The following is a 9,849-nucleotide window of genomic DNA, read 5'->3' as shown; positions in this document are numbered from 1 at the left end:
TATTCTCTCCCTTTGCCCCTTTCCCTGTTCTCTCTCTCCTTCTCTCTATATCTCGTTCTATTCTTTCTCAAATAAATTTAAAAAAATGAATAAGATAAAAGCCTGTATAATTTGCTATATCAAGGCTATGGAACCAAACCCAAGAAACTCTGCACCAGGGTTCTCTAGTAGTACCTAAGATTTTGGGTGAATTTCTCTCCTCAGCATCTCTAAAATTTACTAACATTCCTGGTTTGCCAAAAAGGGCCCTTCCTTACCACCTGTAAGACTGGAATCCTATGCCATTCCAGTTTTACTGGAACAGTGTTGTAAGCATTGACTCACCATACACAGTCAACTTGTTGTTTTTTTTTTTTAATAATATGCTTGTCAGACATGTTTACATGAAAATTATTCTCAAATATGACATTCCAGGTATAGCCTTGGTTACATAACCAATTTGTTTAATTATATCCTAGTAAACAGGAGTAGTTTCATTTTGAATATTGCCATAAAGTATAAGTAGGTTCAGAAAATGTTTCTTAATTCTAGGGACCCAATGAGAATCAGACACCATTTTAAACTTTCGGTTTACAAAAGCACAATTCACTAAATTGAGGAAAGCCTAAGAATAAAAAAGGGCTTCCTCATATATCCATCGAAGCAGAACATCACAAATGCATGAATATTCCAAATTATGTAACCCTGATTAAGCTCCCCTCATTGGCTCATTCGGTTCTCTGAAATTGCTGGCTCTTGAGTCAGTAAACTGCTTTCAAGAAGCTTCTCCTTCCAGACTAAAGAGTCTTAAGAAATTCAGACTTAGTCTAATGGTATGTTGTAAAATTTGTCTAAGCTATGTCCACTTCAAAGTCTGTACCCAAAAGACTAATCTTGGAAGTAGCTATCAATAGTTCAAAGTAATGGATCCTTTCCATGAGGTTTTAAGGCTGTCCCTGAATGCACAAACTTTGGCCTGTAGCTTATAGTAGAACCTTCAAGCTGCCATCAGAGTAAAACAGAAACTATCTGCAGATAACTGTCTTAGCTCAGGCTGCTATAATAAAACAACTGATTGGCTTCAACCACCAATGTTTGATGTCTCAAAATTCTGGAGGCTGGAAAGTCCAATATGAGAGCACTGCTCACATCTGTGTTGTAGACTGTTAACTTCGTATATCCTCACATGGCAGAAATAGGGTCAGAGAGCTCTCTGAGGTCCCTTTGTACAGGCACTAATCCCACCCATAAGTACTCCACTTTTCTGTGACTTAATTGCCTTCCCAAACCCTCGCTTCCTAATACCATCACATTGGGGACTCGAATTTCAACATAAAAAGTTGGGAGGGGGAACAGAAACATTTACTCCATTGCAATGACTAAGACTGAAGGTTATAGGTAATAATATATCCAGTAATAGAATGGAAGTAAAAAAAAAAAATCTCGAAAGCACAGTGCATAACTGTTTCACAAGAATTTAACCACTATTTCCCCTGAGGGAAATGACATTGGCATATCTCCAGGTCCTTTTCATAAAGTACATAATTTTGGCTATTTTACATTAATGACATTTTAACTATACAAATATTTAAGCTAAAGAAGAGTGAGTTGATCTGATTTATTTATCAACTTTTCCTATGTTGCTCACACAATATTGCTGATAATTAAAAAATAATGGAGCACATAAAGTAAACTTAATTATTTCTAACATCTTTTCATTTTTTTAAAAAGATTTTATTTATTTATTTGACAGATGAGATCACAAGTAGGCAGAGAGGCAGGCAGAGAGAAAGGAGACCATTTTTTAATTTTTAAAATATTTTATTTATTTATTTGACACAGAGAGAGATTGAACAAGCACAAACAGCAGGTAGCTGCAGAGGGAGAGGGAGAAGCAGGCTCCCCACTGAGCAAGGAGCCTGATGTGGGTCTTCATCCCAGGATCCTGAGATCACGACCTGAGACAAAGACATATGCTTAACCAACTGAGCCACCTAGGTGCCCCTAATATTTTTCTTTTTATAAAGTGAAAGAACAGATTCCCCCACCCGGGCTCTCCCTCCCCCAGGAAATTTCAAGAAATATTTAGGTGTAAAATAGATCCTGAAATTTTTATTTTTCTACATTCAAGAGTTGACCTTCGGAAGGCAAAATTAAAAGAGATGTCAGAGATGATTTGATCATTTGATTAAGATAGAATTATAGGTTCCTGAGAAAGAATGCTTAGTTATCTACTTAATTAAAGGGACAGTCAATAAAAATAAATACAGAAAAATATACTGTAACATGATTATAAGAAACTTAAGATGTTTCTCAAATGAAGAATGTTTGTTCCTTTTTTCTTTTTTTAATAATTAAAGATATAATAAAGTCAACATTTAGAGAACAGAAAATTTATTCTGGTAAGACAAAATCTGTTATCCAAGCAGAAAGTAAAGATGAACCTTTTACATTAGGGATTGATGAGTAAGTCAAGGAAGCAAGCCCCTTAAAAATGACTGAACTTTGCCAAAATTGTAGCATAGTCCAGTGTCTTTTCAGACTCTGGTATTATATACCAAGATAAATAAAATTCACTTTGCTGAAATTTTCTCTCTCAACACACCTTTTCATATTCTAGAACAAACCACTCTTCTCTTGAAAAATAAAAACACATAGGTAGTTGTATTTCTCTTTCATTATTGCTCCTGTTAGAGTTATACAATCATCGTTGTAACTATGACTTCATCAAAGAAACCAACTTCCTGACAAACTAACTCTTAGAGGAAGCTGGGAGACAGCTTCTGAGAACTGAGAACTGTTTGTCACATAAAAACATTTTAGCAGACCATCAAAGATCATGAATATTTTAAAAAATATTTTATTTATTTATTTAACAGCGAGAGAGAGAGAGAGAGAGAGAGAGAGAGAGAGCGGGCATGCATATAAGCAGGGGGAGCAACAGAGGGAGAGAGAGAAGCATGCTCCCACTGAGCAAGGAGCCCCATGTGGGGCTGAATCCCAGTATCCCAGGATCATGACCTGAGCCGAAGGCAGATGCCTAACCAACTGAGTCACCCAGGCAGCCCAAAGACCATAAATATTAACACAGTTTTATACAGCTATACGTATCCTTTTATATCTTAAAGTGGAAAAAAGAACCACTTATTAACTTGACTTAAAGATATCATTTATTCCATAGCACATTGAAATAAGAACCAAAAATATATAAACTTAAAATTATGCTCAGTAATCAAGGTTTTAATATTCTATCCAAGAAACAATCTAGGCTTGTCATGATAATAATTAATTAACCCAAACTAGTTAAATTTCCTAAAGGTCTTTGCAATTACCTTTAATCTGACATAATTGAAAACAGACTTACTGTTGGAAAAAAATGTTTGTTAGAATTATGATTCAACTTAGTGGAAGCCAAATTTATTAATTTTAAAAATCTTAAAATATATGTAGGAGTTAGGTTAGCCAATTTGACCAATAAACCAATATAAAGAGTCAGGAAATTCAGACTAATTTATATCTTCATTAAAAAATAAACTACTGAGGTGCCTGCTGGCTCAGTTGGTAGAGCATGTGACTCTTGATCTTGAGGTCATGAGTTTGAGCCCCACATTGGGGGTAGAGATTTCTTAATAAATAAAAATTTGAAAAAAAATGTTTACATGTTAAAAACTTTCTAAACTGTACATATAGAACAATATATATACTTAATACCGATAAGCAAAGAAAATAACAGATAGCTGTTTTTTTTCATTAACCCAAATTACTAGGCCTCTCTGATCTGCCCAAAGATTCATCTTACTTATGTAAACTTGAATTTTTAAAAATGTTTCTGGCTAGCAGTTTGTATATGAATGATTTTTTTTCTCCTTTAAAATCTAACCCATGTGGCTCAGTCAATTAAGCATCTGCCTTCGGCTCACATCATGATCCCAGGGTCCTGGGACTGAGCCCCACATCGGGCTCCATGCTCATCATGGAAGTGTGCTTGCCCTTTCCCTCTGCTCCTCCTGCTCACTCTCTTTCTCTCTCTCTAAAATAACTAAATAAATATTTACAACAAATAAATAAAATAAAATCTTTTAAAAAGTTAACTTTTTAAATTTTCTGGTAATTTGGGGATTATTTCATTTATATGAGTGCTTATTTATAAACCAATCAGAAGAGAGATCTTTAATATGAGGCACAATCTAATCTGTTAATGTATACTGTATACTGCTCAGAAGTAGGAAAGCATTTCATAGGCGTACAATGAGAAGCAAAGGCCTTCCTTAATTAAAGACATGTAGACACACTGAGAACTTAAAACTTTCAGATGTAAAACAAATTTAGCCAAAGGCGGAAAGTAAATTTGCAAGTCTAGATCGCAAAGAGCTCCTCTCCTTCCCAACAGGTATTAAATTCTTAACTAATTAGAGCTCTCTCATATACAGACAAGGATGAACAAACCAGATTCCCTGTCATCTCTCACATAAGAGAAAATAAATTTCTGTCACGGACAGAGATCACCAAACGGACCATAAAAACACAGTCCTAATCATTGTCACCAGTGAAGATTAACTTACAGGCTGGGCCTGAAGTTAAAGCCAAAAACAAAAAAAATGAAATAATTAAGGAGGGCAAAAACTGTACAAATAGAGTCAAAAGGTCCTTACTGACACATAAGAATCACTCTGTGAGCCAAGAAAAACTGTATCTCAGCTTAAGTAGATCTTGATGTACTGTGCTCAAGCAATGCAGTTTACTTGGCTTTATCTGTTGACCTACTTGGACATCTACATAGATGACTTCTAAAACTTCTAATTTTCAGAATGGTAAAATCATGGTGCATATAGATATAAAATAAACACATATGAAACATTTTATGTCATTAATCTGGGAGGGAACCAATATGATATTAAAACCAATTTAAGGGGTGCCTGGGTGGCTCAGTTGGTTAAGTGTCTGCCTTCATCTCAGGTCACGCATGATCCTAGGGTCCTGGAATTAAGCCCCATATCATGCTCTCTGCTCAGTGATGAACCAGCTTCAGCTTCTTACTCTGCCTGCTGGTGCTCTCTCCCTTTCTCTCTCTCTCTGCCAACTAAATAAAAATAAACAAACAAATAAATAAATCCAATTTAAACCTTAGAACTAGATGTCTCAAATATTGTTTCAAACAGCTAAACTTCAAGGTCTTTTTTACAGTTCATAATTAAGGAACAGGATTTTTCTTTTCTTTTTTAAATTTCAAGTTTTTATTTAAATTGCAGTTAGTGAACATACAGTGTAGTAGTAGTTTCAGGTGTAGAATTTGGTGATTCATCACTTACATACAACACCCAATGCTTATCACAATATGTGCCCTCCTTAAAACCCATCATCCATTTAGCTCATTTCTCCACCTCAGGATTTTATATTATTAAATGTTTTTCATCTCCAACTTTATCTAAAAAGTTACTTCTAAATGGCTTCAGGGGCACCTGGGTGACTCAGTCGGTTGCACATCTGACTTTGATTTTTTTTAAAGAGCAGACATATTTTAATGTACAGAGCTTTAAGAAAGAAAATTAATTTGCTATATTTTCATTAGATTGTAATAGCTAAGTAACAGTGCATAAAATCATATATCACAAAAATATAAACCATATATGTAACTGAGCTGTCTCAGTAGACTTTGATAATAGCATATATATACTGCATCATAGACTCAATTACCAAGAAAAAAACACAACTGATCAAGAAAACAGAAATTCACTACAAAACAGTATAAATTAAGGTACTGTTTTGTGTAAATAAAGTGTAAATAAAGGTACTATTTTGCACCTAAAATCACCTCTTGATTTCAGTTCAGGTCATGATCTTAGGGTTGTGAGGTTGAGCCTGGAGTTGGCTCCAGGCTCAGAGTGGAGTCTGCTTGTCCTTCTCCCTGGGCTCCTCACTGCACTGCTCTCTTTCTCAAATAAATAAATAAATGGCTTCAGAATTCTACTCCTTCTATACCTCCATCTTAACCTATCCAGTTCCTTTTGATATTACTTAGTTAGGAAGGCATGTAATTCTAAGATCGTAAACAAGATTTCTTTTCTTTTTTTTTTTTTTTAAGATTTTATTTATTTATTTGGCAGACAGAGATCACAAACAGGCAGAGAGGCAGGCAGAGAGAGAGGAAGGGAAGCAGGCTCCCTGCCGAGCAGAGAGCCCAATGTGGGGCTCGATCCCAGGACCCTGATATCATGACCTGAGCCGAAAGCAGAGGCTTTAACCCACTGAGTCACCCAGGTGCCCCTGTAAACAAGATTTCATTTACTTGACTGGAATAGAAAAATGGAAGAGAAGAAATATCAGAAATGTCATACAATGTATAGAATGTAATATACCTTTACAAGAGGGATATGGGGCATGGAGCATATAATATTTTGCTTCTACATTTGATATTTCAAAATAACTCAGTTACCGTATTTCACTGATTCCAAAATGCACATTTTTTTCATATTTAACATCTCAAAAATCTGGATAACGTTTATGTTCATAGCCATTGGCTGTTTTTTTCCACATTTGTTATCTTTTCAATTGGGATGCATCTTATAATCAATGGCATTTTAGGTGAAATACGGTATTGTTTGTCCTGGAAATGCTATTCCATGACATAAAGATGTTAGAACAGACTAGAAACAGTTTAGATGCTGGAAGCTAATGAAATTATGTTCATAATCACAATCTAGGCTTTGAACAAAATTGTAGGTAAAGAAAAACTTGTTTCATTTGCATAATATGTAATGGTGAACAAACCAGACACAGCTACAGTTCCCATAAAACACAGTGACTACAGCAACATTGTCCAACAGAAATATAATATGATCTTATGTAATTATAAATTTTTTAATAGTCACATTTAAAAAAGTAAAAAGAGGGGCATGTGGCTGGCTCAGTTGGTAAAGCATGACACTCTAGTTTGAGCCCCATGTTAAGTGTAGAGATTACTTAAAAAAAGACAAGGCAAAGGGGGAAAAAGATAAAAAGCAGTAGGTGAAATTAATGTTAAGAATATAGTTTTATTTATCCCAATATGCCCAAATATTATTTCAACAATTAGTACTTTTTAAATTGTTAATGAGATATTTTAGTTTATTTTTCTGACTAAGTCTTTGAAATAGGGTGTGTGTTTTACACTTTACAACATATCTCAATTCAGATTGGCCATTATCTCAACTATCCCATTTAGCTATATTTTTACACAGCACATGTCTAGAGACAGAGATGTTTTGTAGCTACTTTTCTTTGGAGGGGAGATATTTTTATTTTTATTTTTTTGAAGAGGTAAAATACACCAAATTTCAAAAGCACCAGGATATTCAGTGAAGAATAAGCCTTCTTTAATCCTGTTCCCAGCAACCCTCCTCCTGTAGGCAACTGCTTTTAGTAATTCTGTTCATTTGCAAATATATCCATATATTTTTCTCCTTTGTTTTCCACACAAATAGTAGCACACTATATACCCCTGGGCACTTTCTGTTTTTGTTTTTACTTAATATATTTTGGAGATTTGGGTGCCTGGGTGGCTCAGTGGGTTAAAGCCTCTGCCTTCAGCTCAGGTCATGGTCCCAGGGTCCTGGGATCGAGGCCCGCATCGGGCTCTCTGCTCAGCGGGGAGCCTGCTTCCTCCTCTCTCTCTCTGACTGCCTCTCTGCCTACTTGTGATCTCTCTCTCTGTCAAATAAATAAATAAAATCTTTAAAAATATATATATATTGTGGAGATCTTTCCATAGCAATCAATGTACACAGAGCTTCCTCATTCTCTTTTTTTTTTTTTTTTAAAGATTTTATTTATTTATTTGACAGAGAGAGTGAGCAGAGGCAGATAGAGTGGCAGGCAGAGGCAGAGGGAGAAGCAGGCTCCCTGCTGAGCAAGGAGCCCGATGTGGGACTCGATCCCAGGAGGCTGGGATCACGACCTGAGCCGAAGGCAGCTGCTTAACCAACTGAGCCACCCGGGCGTCCCGCCTCATTCTCTTTACCAGCTGCATTATCAATACAGTATAGTTTATTTAACCTTTCAATGGTAAATAAGGTATTTGTAATCTTTTGTTATTGTAAAGACTGCTCCTGGGGAGCCTGGGTGACACAGTGGGTTGGAGGTCTACCTTTGGCTTTGGTCCTGGTCTCTGGGTCCTTGGGGTCCCGCCCTGCATGGGAAAGACTGCTTTTCCCTCTCCCTCTGCCTGCCACTCCCCCTGCTTGTTCTCTCTCCCCTCCTCTCTGTCAAGTAAACAGATAAAATCTTAAATAAAAAGACTGTTGCTTTGAATATTCGTGCACATAAGTCACTTCATACTCAAAGGACTGTATGTATTTGTAGGATAAATACCTAGAAATAGAACTGCTGGATGTAATTACAAGAATTGCTAGAACACACGCTTCCTATACAGATAACATTTTATTCACCATTGTACCCCTAGAACCTAGAATAATATTTGGCACATTCTAGACATCCAATACTTATTTGTTGAATGAATTTATAAAGTAGGAATTGAGGCTTGTTTTTTTCATTCTTTCAGCAGTTACTGATTTAATCTGAATGGTACTTTTTGGATCTGATGCTTGTATTATTACTTTAAGCATTTCTTTTTTAGGAAGTCTGACCACTCCTTCTCACTTGTTTTTCCTCCCTCTATCACATCTCTCCCCCATCTGACTTAGAGGCAAAACAAAGCTGGGGAAATTACACTAATATTTAGGGCAGTTTTATTTTTTTTTTTAAGACTTTTGAGAGATATTTGAGAGATAGTGGGAAAGAGTGATATATAGAGCATATAAGAGGGGGGAGGACAGAGGGAGAAGGCCCAGCAGACTACCAGCTTAACTATGCTCAGCAGAGAGCCTTACAAGGTACGCAAGGCAGGGTTTCATTCCAGGACCCTGAGATCCTGACCTGAGTCAATGTCAGAGACTTAACCCACTGAGCCACACAGGCATTTAGGGCAGACTTTTTTTTTTTTTTTTTTAAAGATTTTATTTATTTATTTGACAGGGAGAGATCACAAGTAGGCAGAGAGGCAGGCAAAGAGAGAGAGAGGGGGAAGCAGGCTCCCTGCTGAGCAGATAGTAGGGCAGACTTCTTAAGACAAAAAGTATTAGGGCTATAGACAGTCATCATTTAATGGTACAAGGATCAACTCACCAGAAATAGATGCTAACCTTACATGCATTTAAAGTAGCTTCAAACTATAAATGAGAATATTGATTACAGGGAGAAAAAAATGAAATCTATCATCATAGAGATTCAACACTCTTAATTATTGATAGCCCATATATGTCATTGTGTCAGAACACGTCTTCAAATCGTTATTGAATGTTAATACACTGTAAGGGTATAGGGTGCCAATATTTTCTAATGAGTGCTCAAAATACTTAAGTATGAAAGATCCAAGGAAGCACAAACGAAAATACCTGTAATAACACCCCTAGCAAATCTGAATGTAGTCGGAAGTTTGTGAAAAGAACATGGATGGTTTTTGTTGTTGTTGTTGTTGTTTTTCAAAAGCAATTTACAAAATTTCCAGCTAGTAGCACTTGCTGAAGAAGTGAAGAGAGTGAGAGAGCCACATCTGAAACAGAAAAGGCAAACAGGAGGGACATGTAAACATTTTAACATTTACTCAGAAAACATTGAATACTTCCTACATGCAAGAATTCCACTAATTACCATCCACTCCAGATCTTCAGAGTTCAAAGAGCCTCAGGAACAAATTATTTTTTCAAAGTAATTCAGATACATATTACTTAAAACTTTCAGACACATCAAGATCACCACAGGACGAGAAAATGACCCCTACAGAACTTGGGTTCAGGCAGCGAGGACAGCTATGAGCATTTGGCGGGGTCCTAGGAC

The 9,849-nt window shown here is 36.2% G+C and overlaps 1 long non-coding RNA gene across 1 annotated transcript; it reads right to left on the bottom strand.

The window, feature by feature from the left end:
• Positions 1-1,794: 1,794 nt before the first annotated feature.
• LOC125098001 (uncharacterized) lies at positions 1,795-9,836 on the bottom strand. The gene is made up of 3 exons (XR_007126679.1): positions 9,664-9,836; positions 9,408-9,565; positions 1,795-1,937 (listed from the first exon to the last, which is right to left on the bottom strand). It is a non-coding gene; the product is annotated as an uncharacterized LOC125098001 (long non-coding RNA).
• Positions 9,837-9,849: the final 13 nt, after the last annotated feature.

The sequence above is a fragment of the Lutra lutra genome, chromosome 4, assembly GCF_902655055.1.
Source record: "Lutra lutra chromosome 4, mLutLut1.2, whole genome shotgun sequence".
Lineage (NCBI taxonomy): Eukaryota > Metazoa > Chordata > Mammalia > Carnivora > Mustelidae > Lutra > Lutra lutra.
Note: the sequence above shows the minus strand (reverse complement) of the source record. Positions and strands in the feature narration are given on the sequence as shown.